Raw genomic sequence first — 17150 nt, forward strand, 5'->3', positions numbered from 1 at the left:
ATACACACCCCAAGGGCCGCTATACACACCCCAGGGCCGCTATACTCACCCCAGGGCCGCTATACACACCCCAAGGGCCGCTATACACACCCCAAGGGCCGCTATACACACCCCAGGGCCGCTACACACACCCCTAGGGCTGCTATACACACCCCTAGGGCCGCTATACACACCCCTAGGGCCGCTATACACACCCCTAGGGCCGCTATACACACCCCTAGGGCCGCTATACACACCCCAGGTCCGCTATACACACTCCTGGGCCGCTACACACCCCCCTAGGGCCGCTATACACACCCCTAGGGCTGCTATACACACCCCTAGGGCCGCTATACACACCCCAGGGCCACTATACACACCCCGAGGGCCGCTATACACACCCCAGGGCCGCTATACACACCCCAGGGCCGCTATACACACCCTTAAGGCCGCTATACACACCCCTAGGGCTGCTATACACACCCCTAGGGCTGCTATACACACCCCAGGGCCGCTATACACACCCCAGGGCTGCTATACACACCCCAGGGCTGCTATACACACCCCAGGGCCGCTATACACACCCCAGGGCTGCTATACACACCCCAGGGCCGCTATACACACCCCAGGTCCGCTATACACACTCCTGGGCCGCTACACACACCCCTAGGGCCGCTATACACACCCCTAGGGCCACTATACACACCCCAGGGCCGCTATACACACCCCGAGGGCCGCTATACACACCCCAGGGCCGCTATACACACCCCAGGGCCGCTATACACACCCCTAAGGCCGCTATACACACCCCTAGGGCTGCTATACATACCCCTAGGGCTGCTATACACACCCCAGGGCCGCTATACACACCCCAGGACTGCTATACACACCCCAGGGCTGCTATACATACCCCAGGGCCGCTATACACACCCCAGGGCCGCTATACACACCCCAGGGCCGCTATACACACCCCAGGGCCGCTATACACACCCCAGGGCTGCTATACACACCCCAGGGCCGCTATACACACCCCAGGGCCGCTATACACACCCCAGGGCCGCTATACACACCCCAGGGCCGCTATACACACCCCAGGGCCGCTATACACACCCCAGGGCCGCTATACACACCCCAGGGCCGCTATACACACCCCAGGGATGATCACTTTCATTGTGATGTGAGTGAGACGTAACAGTCTCCGTGGTGTAGTGGTACAGTCTCCGTGGTGTAGTGGTAAGACACTCGCCTGGCGTTCCGCGAGCGCTATGTCATGGGTTCGTATCCTGGCCGGGGAGGATTTACTGGGCGTAATTCCTTAACTGTAGCCTCTGTTTAACTCAACAGTAAAATGTGTACTTGGTTGTAACAACGATTCTTCGCAGCAGGGGATCGTATTCCAGGGACCATAGGATTAAGGACTTGCCCGGAACGCTACGCGTACTAGTGGCTGTACAAGAATGTAACAACTCTTGTATATATCTCAAAAAAAAAAAAAAAAAAAAAAAAGAATATGACCGCCGCCCCTGCTCTACGGGCCGACTGTACACCCTGGGCAGACTCCAGCCTGGAGTCTCACCTGAACCTCCCAGTAAATTCAGTAGAGTTCCGGGTTGGTGGACTTTTGTATCATCCTCGCAGAATCGGTTTGTTTTTGGTCCCGTCAAAACAAATGATTATTTATCCACGTTTCTGTGACTGCAATACCTGTTGTCTCTGTGCACACCGGTGCACTTTGTCACGTGTTACAATTCAGTACCATCACCGCAGCTGAGCCTCGTGTTAGACATACAGTGATACAAGCCCACAACCTCCTCGGCATCACTCACAAAAAAGGACAACAGCTTCCTGGAACACGTTTCGTAAAGTATGGCGGCTTTGTTTACATTCACAGTGAATGAGCTCCTAAACCACTATACGAGGTTGTTGATAACAATAATAACCTTGGGTTGTGAAGCTCCCAAGCTCGTTAGCTGTTTAATTAATGCAGACAATACCGACAATGATTCAGGAAAGATGTATAGGTTTCGTACGTGGTTGGTCAGATGCTTAGTGTAATGAAAGAGGGGCCGCTGGTCGGGTCTCAGTTAATTCACACCAGCAAGACATGACAGACATGGTAGGAAATGCTGGGAAGATCCAGCTAAGAGTCCAGGTGCCATAGGTACAGTAAGAGAACACTGTATGAACATTATTGAACACTGTATGAACATTACTAAACACTGTATGAACATTACAAAACATGATGAACATTCTTGAAGAATTACATTTGCCAAAGGGAACCTTGTATCTGGCCTCCTGCTCCCTACATTTATTTTCATTACTTTACATTGACTCGGGTTAAACTCTAACAGCCATTTGTTGGACCATTCCTTCAGTTTGTCCAGGTTATCTTGAAGCCTCAAGCTGTCCTCTTCTATCTTAAACCTTCTCATAATTTTGGCGTCGTGAGCAAACATTGAGAGGAATGAGTCTATACCCTCCGGGAGATCATTTACGTATATCAGAAACAAGAAAGTTCAGAGTACAGAGCCCTGTGGGACTTCACTGGTGACTTCACGCCATTCTGAGGTCTCACCTCTCACTGTAACTCTCTACTTCCTATTGCTTAGGTACTCCCTTATCCACTGGAGCGCCCTACCAGTTACTCTTGCCTATATCTCCAACTTATGCACCAGCCTCTTATGGGGTACTGCGTTAAAGGTTTTCCGACAGTCCAAGAAAATGCAGTCTGCCCACCCTTATCTTTTGTGTGTAATTACCTAAGTGTAATTACCTAAGTGTAGTTACAGGATGAGAGCTACGCTCGTGGTGTCCCGTCTTCCCAGCACTCTTTGTCATATAACGCTTTGAAACTACTGACGGTCTTGGCCTCCACCACCTTCTCACTTAACTTGTTCCAACTGTCTACCACTCTATTTGCGAAGGTGAATTTTCTTATATTTCTTCGGCATCTGTGTTTAGCTAGTTTAAATCTATGACCTCTTGTTCTTGAAATTCCAGGTCTCAGGAAGTCTTCCCTGTCGATTTTATCAATTCCTGTTACTATTTTGTATGTAGTGATCATATCACCTCTTTTTCTTCTGTCTTCTAGTTTTGGCATATTTAATGCTTCTAACCTCTCCTCGTAGCTCTTGCCCTTCAGTTCTGGGAGCCACTTAGTAGCATGTCTTTGCACCTTTTCCAGTTTGTTGATGTGCTTCTTAAGATATGGGCACCACACAACAGCTGCATATTCTAGCTTTGGCCTAACAAAAGTCATGAACAACTTCTTTAGTATATCGCCATCCATGTATTTAAATGCAATTCTGAAGTTAGAAAGCATAGCATAGGCTCTTTGCACAATATTCTTTATGTGGTCCTCAGGTGATAGTTTTCTATCTAGAACCACTCCTAGATCTCTTTCTTTATCAGAATTCTTTAAAGATTTCTCACATAATATATAGGTTGTGTGGGGTCTATGTTCTCCTATTCCACATTCCATAACATGACATTTATTAACATTAAATTCCATTTGCCAAGTGGTGCTCCATATACTTATTTTGTCCAGGTCTTCTTGAAGGGCATGACAGTCATCTAAATTCCTTATCCTTCCTATTATCTTAGCATCATCAGCAAACATGTTCATATAATTCTGTATACCAACTGGTAGATCATTTATGTACACAATAAACATCACTGGTGCAAGAACTGAACCCTGTGGTACTCCACTTGTGACATTTCTCCATTCCGATACATTGCCTCTGATTACTGCCCTCATTTTTCTATCAGTCAGAAAATTTTTCATCCATGATAGAAGCTTACCTGTCACCCCTCCAATATTTTCCAGTTTCCAGAACAACCTCTTATGTGGAACTCTGTCGAAAGCCTTTTTTAGGTCCAGATAGATGCAGTCAACCCAACCATCTCTTTCCTGTAATATCTCTGTGGCTCGATCATAGAAACTGAGTAAATTCGATACACAGGATCTTCCAGATCGAAAACCATACTGTCTGTCTGATATTATATCATTTCTCTCTAGGTGTTCTACCCATTTAGTTTTGATTAGTTTTTCCAATACTTTCACTATTACACTTGTCAATGATACAGGTCTATAATTGAGGGGGTCTTCCCTGCTGCCACTTTTGTAGATTGGAACTATGTTAGCCTGTTTCCACCCGTCTGCTACGATTCCTGTACACAGGGATGCCTGAAAGATCAGGTGAAGTGGAATGCTGAGCTCAGATGCACATTCTCTCAGAACCCATGGTGAAACGCCATCTGGGCCAGCTGCTTTGTTCTTACCGAGCTCCTTGAGCATTTTTTCCACTTCGTCTCTAGACACCTCTATGTGTTCTATGTTGTTCTCTGGAATTCTTATTGTATCTGGTTCCCTAAAGATTTCATTTTGTACAAACACACTTTGGAACTTTTCGTTTAGTGTTTCACACATTTCCTTTTCATCTTCCGTGAATCTATTTCCCATTTTCAACCTCTGAATATTATCCTTTACCTGCAATTTGTTGTTTATGAATTTATAGAATAGACCTGGTTCTGTTTTACATTTGTCCGCAATCCCTTTTTCAAAATTTCTTTCTGCCTCTCTCCTCACTGCCGTGTAGTTGTTTCTCGCATCTTTGTATCGCTGGTATGTTTGGGGGTTCGGCCTCTTCCTGTATTGATTCCATTTTTGTGTCTTTCGGTCTCTAGCCCTCTCGCAATTTCTATTGAACCAATCCTGTTTCCTAGTTCTGCATCTCTGTTTTGGTATAAATTTTTTTGTGCCTTTATCATATATTTCACAAAACTTGCCATACATCTCATTCACTTCCTTGCCTAGCATCAAGTCTGTCCAATTATACTCACTAAAAAAATTTCTAAGGTCACCATAATGTCCTCTCCTGAAGTCTGGTTTTTCAACTGCTTCAACCTCCTTATTTTCTTCCAGCTTATAACGCATTGCATACTTTATTCCCAAAAAGACATGGTCACTTTTACCCAAGGGAGGAAGGTACTGAATGTCAAATATCTCTTCCTCCTTCCTGGTAAATATCAAATCTAGCATGGAGGGAACGTCTCCTTCCCTCATCCTCGTAGCTTGTTTAACATGTTGATACAAGAATGTTTCCAGGATGAGGTCTACAAATTTACAGGTCCAAAAATCTTCTGTTTTAGCTTCATATGCTTCCCAGTCTATGGATTTCAAGTTGAAGTCACCGACTATCAACAGTCGTGATCTATCGTTATCCGCTCTCGCTATAATCTCTCTCATTATTGTTATAAGACCTTCACGTTTACTATCTAGCTCCTCCTTTGACCATGTGCTGCTTGGCGGTGGACTATATGCATTTATCATCATTAGTTTATCATCCTCATAGCAGATCTCTAGTGCTATTATGTCAACTTCTTGTGGATTGGCAGTCATTATTTCCTTCACCTTTAGGTGTTCTTTTACCAGCACAGCAACGCCACCGCCTTTCCTAATTTTTCTGTCCCGTCTCCAAATTGAGTAGCCCCTTGGGAATATGACCTCATTTAAAATTACATCTTCAAGTTTTGTCTCCGTGAGTGCAACAATGTCTGGTGTCTGCAGCTGTATTACATCACTTAACTCCAGTATCTTCGATCTCACTCCATCTATGTTGGTGTATGCAATCTTCAGGAACTTGTTCCCCCTCTCCTTATTCTTCACTCCCCCTCTCTCTATTGATTTTGTTGGTTTGCCTTTATGTACCACTTTACTGGTTTGCCTACCCCTATCACTTTGTAGAAAAAAGAATTTATTTCTTCTTCATTCCTGCTCTCATTTAAATGTTTTGCCTCGGCGAGGTTCAGTTTCAGCTTCTCTCTATCTTCTTTTGAAAGATCTCGTCTTAACGACCACCCTTTCCCATCCTCATCCCTTTGCAATTTTCTAGCATTCCTTAGTACTTCTTCCATCTGTTTGGCACCGTTTAGGGTGATCCTCAAAGGTCGATCTTTCCCTTTTACGTACCTGCCTATTCTCCTGTAGTCGCACACATTCTCTCTGTTTGTAAGACCTTCCACGAGGCCAACAATTTTATCTACTACTTTAGCTTCTTCTACAGCTCTTTCTGACCTAGATGTTATCGCCTTTTCTTTGCAGCCAAAAATGATCAGGGACTTACTCCGATCAACTGTGTTTTGCACCAACTTCGGGTTAGATGCCAATTCTTTCCTCACTTCTAGCCTAATGTTTGTTTTATCTTGGTTGCTGCAGTGTTTGACTTCCTTTACTGCTTCTTCTATTTTTTCCTTCTCCTTGGCCACTTGTGCATAAGTGAGTTGCATATCTTTCTTGCACTGTTCTATTCCCTGTGTAACTTCCTCCATCTGTGCTGACAAAAGCTGTTTCTCCTGTTGAATTTCCTTGCCTAACCTATTGTAGTCATTTATGTTTAAATTTACTTTAACTTCTTCCAAAGCTATTTTTAAGAGTTTATTTTCTTCTTCCATGGCTTTGCAATTTGTTTCCAATTGATTCTTATCCTTGCGCAAGTCTTTCACTAAACCCTCAAGACATAAAACTTTGCTATTCAAATGGTCATTACTTTCTTTCAATTTACTAATTATTTCTACATGAGAGTTCACTATAGTATCTAAATTTACCAACTTGTTATGTAGACTACTAATATCAATGCTTTCTTCATTGAATCCCTCAAAATCAAGCTCTGTTTTGTTTTTCCCCTTGCCAGTGGCCATCTTGAATGTTCTTCTCATGTGTGTGTGTGTGTGTGTGTGTGTGTGTGTGTGTATGTGTATGTGTATGTGTGTGTGTGTGTGTGCGTGTGTGTGTGGTGTGCACTTACCTACTTTTCGGTTACTTTTCGAAGATTTCGAGGATCAAAAACGTGTTGGCGACCCGGTCTCTATCCAGGCCTGCTGGTCAACCAGGCTGTTTGACGCAGCTGCATGCACCCAGCCTGGTTGATCAGGTACCGCTATGGAGGTGTTTATCGAGTTCTCTCTTGAACACTGTGAGGGGCCGGCCAGTTATGCCCCTTATGTGTAGCGGGAGAGTGTTGAACAGTCTCGGGACCCTTGGGATCCACCTCTGACTCCCCCACATGATATGGTGGAGAGTCCTAGGCCACAAGATCCACTTCTGACTCCACCACATGATGTGGTGGAGAGTCCTGGGCCACAAGATCCACCTCTGACTCTACCACATCATGTGGTGGAGAGTCCTGGGCCACAAGATCCACCTCTGACTCCCCCACATGATGTGGTGGAGAGTCCTGGGCCACAAGATCCACCTCTGACTCCACCACATGATGTGGTGGAGAGTCCTGGGCCACAAGATCCACCTCTGACTCCCCCACATGATGTGATGGAGAGTCCTGGGCCACAACATCCCCCGGGCCCCAATGAGGTTGTTGTGTATAAGAGTGTGGTGTGACGGTGTATGTGTGTGTGGCCGTGAGCGGCCTTGGTGGCTGCAGGTCGTCATTGTGGGAGTGTTATAGGTGGCTGGTGGCCGTGGGTGTCGCCCCAGATTACTCCTCCACGCCACTACTGTGTCCCACGGTGAAGGGCCCGACGCCACACACGCCTCGCCTTGTCCCCTTAACGCCTCATGCTTCTCATTGGTCTCATCTGGATGTGCCAGGAAGCTGCGGTTTTACGAGTCTTAAAGCTTTAACATGTATAAGCACAGGCCAACTACGGTGACTGCTATATAGGTGTGTGTGTGCTCTGGTGCTGTCAGGGATGTGTGTAGGGATGTGCCTCGTATGGGTGTGTTCTGCCCTCTCAACCCGCGGGTCCAAGTATTGTCTTGAGTATATCTTGCACCACGGCTTCAGACATGACCTGTGACTTACTGCATATTGATCTCTCGTCATGACATGCAATGTCACTTATTGTGTTCTCTTGGTAGTCTTTCACTCATCTCTCTCTCACCTCCTGCTCTGTCTATCTTTCTCTGTTGTCTACCTGTCACCTCCTGCCCTGTCTATCTTTCCCTCTGTTGTCTACCTGTCACCTCCTGCCCTGTCTATCTTTCTCTCTGTTGTCTACCTGTCACCTCCTGCCCTGTCTATCTTTCTCTCTGGTTGTCTACCTGTCACCTCCTGCCCTGTCTATCTTTCCCTCTGGTTGTCTACCTGTCACCTGCTGCCCTGTCTACCTCCCTCGCTCCCCCTCCACCTCCTCCCTGCTGTCCTGTCCACCTCTGTCTCCCCTGCTGTCACTCCAGTAACCCTCCATCCCCCCTCCGTTCCCTACATATTGGGCGACCCTATTTGGTGATCCTGTTAAAGGTAATGAAAGCTCTTTCCGACCCTCATGAGCGGGCCGCCTGGCGAAGGGGAATCTGATCCTTTTAACAGGCAAACTGTGGTAGGTGACTTGTGACCGGAGCTCTGACTGTGGACTTTATGGGTGTTGGCTCCCATGGCGTCCACTAACCAATGACATGGGTGAAATGAGGCTGGCAGAGCCCCTAGAATTTCATTATTTTACGGCATCGGGATGATACCTGGTTGATACCTGGTTGATGGGGTTCTGGGAGTTCTTCTACTCCCCAAGCCCGGCCCGAGGCCAGACTTGACTTATGAGAGTTTGGGATGACTCAGATCTGATAGGAAAGAAATTACCGATTCCCAACGACCTGAAAGTACTAGTATAAAAAGCTATGATTTGTTCAGATCTCGAAACCTATATCTATGGGCAGCACAAAACGTCCACTAGACTGTGCGACACAGTGATTGCAAGGATCAGGTTGGGTTACCGTTACCTGTGGCAGGTGGCTGCAGGTGACGGGACTTCCAATCCTGAGCACTCCAGGTGTGTACAAACTCTGTGAGCAGGAACTACGGCATGATCTCCCACACTACATCACTGAATGCCCAGTTATTAGACCTTTCAGACCCGTTGGCATGAGGTACCTGGAGCTTTGCAATTACTTTATTCACTCTCGTGTTCTTGAAGATATCCTTATATTGCACCCAACGTTTGCCAGTGCAGACTACTGAACATGTGGCCCTGTATGATTAATCCTGCGTGATGGGGATGTTTAGCATCACGTAGATGGTTTTTTGACACACACTGTACTCCCCCTTCATATAGTCTAGGGCAGCTAGTTCTTGACACACACTGTACTCCCCTTCATATAGTCTAGGGCATCTGCACAAATGCACATGTGCCTAAATGTCATAATAATATAAACAAGGGGGGAATGAGCGCCCTTGGCCCGTCTGGTGGGCGGGTCGACCCGGGTGAATCCTCTTGTGTACAATGACACTTGCAGCAGATACGAATCACTTCGTACACAAGACTCTTAACCAACGTGTGAGAAAAGCTACCATAGTTGATCCTAACATAACCTAACTGTCCTAACACAGTCTAACCTGAGCTAACACAGTCTAACCTAAGCTAACACAGTCTAACCTGAGCTAACACAGTCTAACCTGAGCTAACACAGTCTAACCTGAGCTAACACAGTCTAACCTAAGCTAACACAGTCTAACCTAAGCTAACACAGTCTAACCTAAGCTAACACAGTCTAACCTAAGCTAACACAGTCTAACCTAAGCTAACACAGTCTAACCTAAGCTAACACAGTCTAACCTAAGCTAACACAGTCTAACCTAAGCTAACACAGTCTAACCTAAGCTAACACAGTCTAACCTAAGCTAACACAGTCTAACCTAAGCTAACACAGTCTAACCTAAGCTAACACAGTCTAACCTAAGCTAACACAGTCTAACCTAAGCTAACACAGTCTAACCTAAGCTAACACAGTCTAACCTAAGCTAACACAGTCTAACCTAAGCTAACACAGCCTAACCTAAGCTAACACAGCCTAACCCAAGCTAACACAGTCTAACCTAAGCTAACACAGTCTAAGCTAACGATATAAACTTATGATAATCAGGAGAAGGGCTTTGTTGAACTGTGTTGTGTACATGTAGAGCACACCCCAGGGGGTAAAGGAGGAGGCGAGAGAGGAAGGAAGAGAGGAAGGAAGGAGGAACCATGAGAGGAAGTAAGGAAGGAGGAAGCCAAAGAGGAAGGAAGAAGGAAGCAAGAGAGGAAGCAAGAAAGGAAGGAAGGAAGGAGGAACCATGAGAGGAAGGAAGGAAGAAGCCAAAGAGGAAGGAAGAAGGAAGCAAGAGAGGAAGGAAGGAAGGAGGAACCATGAGAGGAAGTAAGGAAGAAGGAAGCCAAAGAGGAAGGAAGAAGGAAGCAAGAGAGGAAGCAAGAGAGGAAGGAAGGAAGGAGGAACCATGAGAGGAAGGAAGGAAGGAGGAAGCCAAAGAGGAAGGAAGAAGGAAGCAAGAGAGGAAGGAAGGAAGGAGGAACCATGAGAGGAAGGAAGGAAGGAGGTAGCCAAAGAGGAAGCAAGAGAGGAAGCAAGAGAGAGGACAGGGCCACAGCCACAAGGCCGTGTTCAGTGGCGGAGATCAACACACAACACGTGCTACCAACACATGTGTAAGACATCATTCATAATATCACCAAGAGTGAGTGTGGCGGAGTGATACAACATCAACAACTGTCCTAATGTACAGGCAGGAAGTATATTAGGCTTATTGAGGTCACGGTGTAGTCTGGTGTAGTCTGGTGTAGTCTCATAACTAACCCCCCCCCCCCACCACAACACTCAACTATAGTAAGTTAAATATAATAATTTAATATAAATAAATATATGCATAGTTAACTAAAGATTTCCTATTTATGTGACTGAGAAAATCGAAAAAAAACGGGACAAAAATTTGACGCTTGAGGTTTCGGACACGTCCCGTGAGTGACGTCAGGCCAATTACAGCCAATAGGAAAGCCGGCAGACCTGGCCATGATTACTGAAAAATGTCCTTTAAATTACCTTAAAGTGATTCAAAGTTTGATACATTTTGATAAATATCGTGGGTGCTCGGTTGACGTCCTGATAAATTAGGCTGTTGGTGTCAGCTGTTCATATCGTCCTACCCTGCCATAACAGCCGGTCTGATCACATGCAGTTGGACACATCTCAAATATACTCTTGAAGGCAGCTATACACTATTCAGAAGTCTTGCTCGAGTTTATCAATATATAAACGCTACGCGTATCAGAGGCTTGGCCGAAATATTCCAGTGTAAACATCAAATGTTTCTCCATTAAGGACATACGAGTATATTCTAACCTGCCTACTGGTCTTGGGGCCAGATTCACGAAGCAGCTACGCAAATATTTACGAACGTGTACATCTTTCCTCAATCTTTGACGGCTTTGGTTACATTTATTAAACAGTTTACAAGCATGAAAACCTTGCCAATCAACTGTTGTTATTGTTATAAACAGTCTCCTGGTGCTTCGGAGCTCATTAACCGTTTAATAATTGTAAACAAAGACACCAAAGATTGACAAAAGATGTACAGGTTCGTAAGTGCGTGCGTAACTACTTCGTGAATCTGGCCCTGGTGGGGAATTATCCCAGCGGGCAGGTTGTGGATCCACTCCGGCCACTGTTTTCCAGATGGAATTTTATGATTAATTAAGCGGCTTAGGACTGAAGGCGGCTCTCACATGCAGGCGGGACCTGAAGTTATGGCGGTGTATAATACTGTATAATAATACTTCATTGTGTCGGGGGGTAGGCAGCCAGTGTATACATTATGTCGGGGGACAGGCAGCCAGTGTATACATTATGTCGGGGGGTAGGCAGCCAGTGTATACATTATGTCGGGGGACAGGCAGCCAGTTTATACATACATACATACAGTTTATACAGGCTCGTACCGGTCCCCCCCCCCCCCGGCAAGGAAACGGTCCCAATTATTTACCAACCCGTCCTCGACTCAAGTCCATTACATCCAGCGGTCAACCCCACAGACGCATTCGTAATTTTTTACATGCTGGTCATTCAAAATGGGAATGTTCTCAAGTATAAATTAATATTATAATATATTAGCATATTGTGTATATATAGGCATAGGATAGGTTAGGTCAGGTGTTTAGGTTCTGTTGGCGATTATTTGTATTTGTAGTACGTGGGTGAAGCATTTACAGCGTTGTGGTTCGAATAAAATTCGTCAGTGAAGCACTTGTTCCGGATATGTTCGAACGTCAGCAGTTGTGAGTCGTGTGTAAACCGCTTTTCATTCATAAACAGGGGGTTTGGCGGGTGCATGGAATCACTTTTGGATCTTTGTTTGGAAGACGGGCTGCCAACAGACACGGGTATAAGTCTGAAGGGGTCGACCGCTGGATGGAATGGATTTGGTCTGAGTACAGGTTGTACTCTGGGACTTCTGGTAATATGACTTCTGGTAGTTTGTAAAGAGAAGACAAAACGTTTCATATTTCAATCTAGCTTAGAAGTTGAATAAGCTCTCAATACTAGTTTATAAAATAAATAAAATAAAGCAATAACAGGAACGCCGAACAATAAATCTTTACGCAAATATTACAAGTTCGACTGGTTAAGGCGTAAGCAATGATGAAGCAGAAGCCGGAGTCAGCAGTCGAACATTGCTTTCCTGGAAGTTATGGCGGGAAACTTAGACGAAGCCGATGAGGGAAGACTGCCAAGTTCCTCTCCTAGGTGGGAGGCTTGTGGTGCCTCCCTTTCATCTATCTCTCTCTCCCTTCCTCTCTCTCCTTCCCTTCCTCGTTCTCCCCCTCCCTTCTTTCTCCCACTCTCCCTCCCTTCAGAATCTCTCTCTTCCAAATACACTCCCGCTAAAATTATGTTCTTTTTCACGAGTAATTACTCTTGTTTCAAGACTTAGAACTGTCACTTCCACCGCTCAACTTAAGCCGTACCCCTACTAGTTTTCTCTCTGGAACACAATCCCTCAATCGGATTACAACCTGGTCGCCAATTACTTCTGGCTGAACAGTTAGGGATCCGTGCCCAGTTGTTCGTTCCTGCCCGGGGTTGGAACCCTGGCTGACACCTCGCCTGTACTGCGCGCAGCGAGAGCCTGCCTCTCTCTCTCTCTCAGAGACGTACCAGCATATACAAGATGACGCATTATGCAAATGCCTCGCACATTGCAAGATGGACTACGAGCTTCCCAAAGATGGTCAGCGAAGAAGCTACCGGATTTTAACCCAGACAAATGTTATAAAATCTGCACTTTATTATTATGCTTGGTTGCCAACTGGAACTGCAATCAGGGTCGGTGGCGCAGTGGTAACACATCCACGCTTTGCTAGCGACTTGGTTTGGGTTCGTATCCTGGCTGGGGAGGATTGACTAGGCACCAATCCTTAACTGAACGCCTCCGTTCACCCAGTAGTGAATGGGTACCTGGTGGTTAAACAATTGGCGGGTCGTATTCCATGAAAACTAGTAGGGTAAGGCTTACCATGAACTATGGGAAGGGAAAGCTCTCAGTCTGCTAACAGTAGTCAGCAGTCGTCTGCTCCTGTACCCTCCTGTGTAGAATACAAAATAAAAGAAGGACCTGCCTCCCTGAAGTGTGACCACTGCTACCATCCCCTGTGTTTAATAAGTGGCCACAGAGGAAGTCACGCCACATTGGATAGCGAAGATGTCAATGATCCACCGTGACGACAGGTGTCCAGCCTCTGGTGTCAGTTGGCACCTGTCCAGCCCTTCACTGACCACCCCAGGAACACCCCCCCCCCTACCTGTCCTGGACCAACCCGTTCTCGCACTTTCGTATAGTCAATATTGACTTATTAAATACGTGCATATGTGACATATTAAACATACTAGTTTACCTTGAAAAGCTTCATAGAAAACACCGACCTTACCTAACCTTCTTAGTATGTTAAGATAAGCATCTTATTGCTTCGTAATTACAATTATTACTTAACCTATACCTATAATAGGTTAAGTAATAACTGTAATTACGAAGCAATAAGATGCTTATCTTAACATACTAAGAAGGTTAGGTAAGGTCGGTGTTTTCTATGAAGCTTTTCAAGGTAAACTAGTATGTTTAATATGTCACATATGCACGTATTTAATAAGTCAATATTGACTGTAAGAAAGTGCTAGAACGGGTTGCCTGAACACACCACCACCACCACCATACTTTACTTAATATATATCAATTGTATAACTAAATAAAAGTAAGTGAACATATAATTAAGACAAGAATATTTCAATAAACAACACAATGATACACGGAATATCCAGCATACTAAGAGGGATAAAGTACCAATTAATGTGACTTTATTAAAGGTTATAACCTTATAATTACCTAATTATCTCTCCCCAATTTAAAGACAATGGTTAAAATAGTCATATGAATTTGAGCCAGGATAGAAGGTCTTACAATTTACAGATGTTAGAAATCCAGAGGATTAGGACAGAGTACCTCCCGGCCCACCTTGTAACCTGCTCTCTACTCCCAAGTTCACCCTATCTTGGGCACCACAGACCCCACCCAACACCCACAGACGCCACCCAACACCCACAGACGCCACCCAACACCCACAGACGCCACCCAACACCCACAGACGCCACCCAACACCCACAGACGCCACCCAACACCCACAGACGCCACCCAACACCCACAGACGCCACCCAACACCCACAGACACCACCCAACACCCACAGACGCTATCCAACACCCACAGACGCCATCCAACACCCACAGACGCCACCCAACACCCACAGACGCCACCCAACACCCATAGACCCCACCCAACACCCACAGACGCCACCCAACACCCACAGACGCCACCCAACACCCACAGACACCACCCAACACCCACAGACGCCACCCAACACCCACAGACGCCACCCAACACCCACAGACCCCACCCAACACCCACAGACGCCACCCAACACCCACAGACGCCACCCAACACCCACAGACGCCACCCAACACCCACAGACGCCACCCAACACCCACAGACACCACCCAACACCCACAGACACCACCCAACACCCACAGACACCACCCAACACCCACAGACACCACCCAACACCCACAGACACCACCCAACACCCACAGACACCACCCAACACCCACAGACACCACCCAACACCCACAGACACCACCCAACACCCACAGACACCACCCAACACCCACAGACGCCACCCAACACCCACAGACACCACCCAACACCCACAGACACCACCCAACACCCACAGACACCACCCAACACCCACAGACACCACCCAACACCCACAGACACCACCCAACACCCACAGACACCACCCAACACCCACAGACGCCATCCAACACCCACAGACGCCATCCAACACCCACAGACGCCATCCAACACCCACAGACACCACCCAACACCCACAGACGCCATCCAACACCCACAGACGCCATCCAACACCCACAGACGCCATCCAACACCCACAAACACCACCCAACACCCACAGACGCCACCCAACACCCACAGACACCACCCAACACCCACAGACACCACCCAACACCCACAGACGCCACCCAACACCCACAGACGCCACCCAACACCCACAGACGCCACCCAACACCCACAGACGCCACCCAACACCCACAGACGCCATCCAACACCCACAGACACCACCCAACACCCACAGATACCACCCAACACCCACAGACACCACCCAACACCCACAGACGCCATCCAACACCCACAGACACCACCCAACACCCACAGACACCACCCAACACCCACAGACGCCACCCAACACCCACAGACACCACCCAACACCCACAGACACCACCCAACACCCACAGACGCTATCCAACACCCACAGACGCCATCCAACACCCACAGACGCCACCCAACACCCACAGATACCACCCAACACCCACAGACGCCATCCAACACCCACAGACGCCACCCAACACCCACAGACGCCACCCAACACCCACAGACACCACCCAACACCCACAGACACCACCCAACACCCACAGACGCCACCTGACACCCACAGACACCACCCAACACCCACAGACGCCACCCAACACCCACAGACGCCACCTGACACCCACAGACGCCATCCAACACCCACAGACGCCACCCAACACCCACAAACACCACCCAACACCCACAGACGCCACCTGACACCCACAGACACCATCCAACACCCACAGACGCCACCCAACACCCACAAACACCACCCAACACCCACAGACGCCACCTGACACCCACAGACGCCACCCAACACCCACAGACGCCACCTGACACCCACAGACACCACCCAACACCCACAGACGCCACCTGACACCCACAGACACCATCCAACACCCACAGACGCCACCCAACACCCACAAACACCACCCAACACCCACAGACGCCACCTGACACCCACAGACACCACCTGACACCCACAAACGCCACCCAACACCCACAGACGCCACCCAACACCCACAGACACCACCCAACACCCACAGACACCACCCAACACCCACAGACACCACCCAACACCCACAGACGCCACCTGACACCCACAGACACCACCCAACACCCACAGACGCCACCCAACACCCACAGACGCCACCCAACACCCACAGACACCACCCAACACCCACAAACACCACCCAACACCCACAGACGCCACCTGACACCCACAGACACCACCCAACACCCACAGACGCCACCCAACACCCACAGACGCCACCTGACACCCACAGACGCCACCTGACACCCACAGACACCACCCAACACCCACAGACACCACCCAACACCCACAGACGCCACCCAACACCCACAGACGCCACCCAACACCCACAGACACCACCCAACACCCACAGACGCCACCCAACACCCACAGACGCCACCCAACACCCACAGACACCACCCAACACCCACAAACACCACCCAACACCCACAGACGCCACCTGACACCCACAGACACCATCCAACACCCACAGACGCCACCCAACACCCACAGACGCCACCTGACACCCACAGACGCCACCCAACACCCACAGACGCCACCCAACACCCACAGACGCCACCTGACACCCACAGACACCACCCAACACCCACAGACACCACCCAACACCCACAGACGCCACCCAACACCCACAAACACCACCCAACACCCACAGACGCCACCTGACACCCACAGACGCCACCCAACACCCACAGACACCACCCAACACCCACAAACACCACCCAACACCCACAGACACCACCCAACACCCACAGACGCCACCCAACACCCACAGACGCCACCCAACACCCACAAACACCACCCAACACCCACAGACGCCACCCAACACCCACAGACGCCACCCAACACCCACAGACGCCACCCAACA

At 48.1% G+C, this 17150-nt stretch overlaps 1 protein-coding gene across 1 annotated transcript in view; it reads right to left on the reverse strand.

Moving 5' to 3' along the window:
- Window positions 1–17150, reverse strand: part of LOC123765757 (large neutral amino acids transporter small subunit 1) — a 100074-nt gene that overhangs the window by 46699 nt on the left and 36225 nt on the right.

Source organism: Procambarus clarkii, chromosome 37 (genome assembly GCF_040958095.1).
Source record: "Procambarus clarkii isolate CNS0578487 chromosome 37, FALCON_Pclarkii_2.0, whole genome shotgun sequence".
Lineage (NCBI taxonomy): Eukaryota > Metazoa > Arthropoda > Malacostraca > Decapoda > Cambaridae > Procambarus > Procambarus clarkii.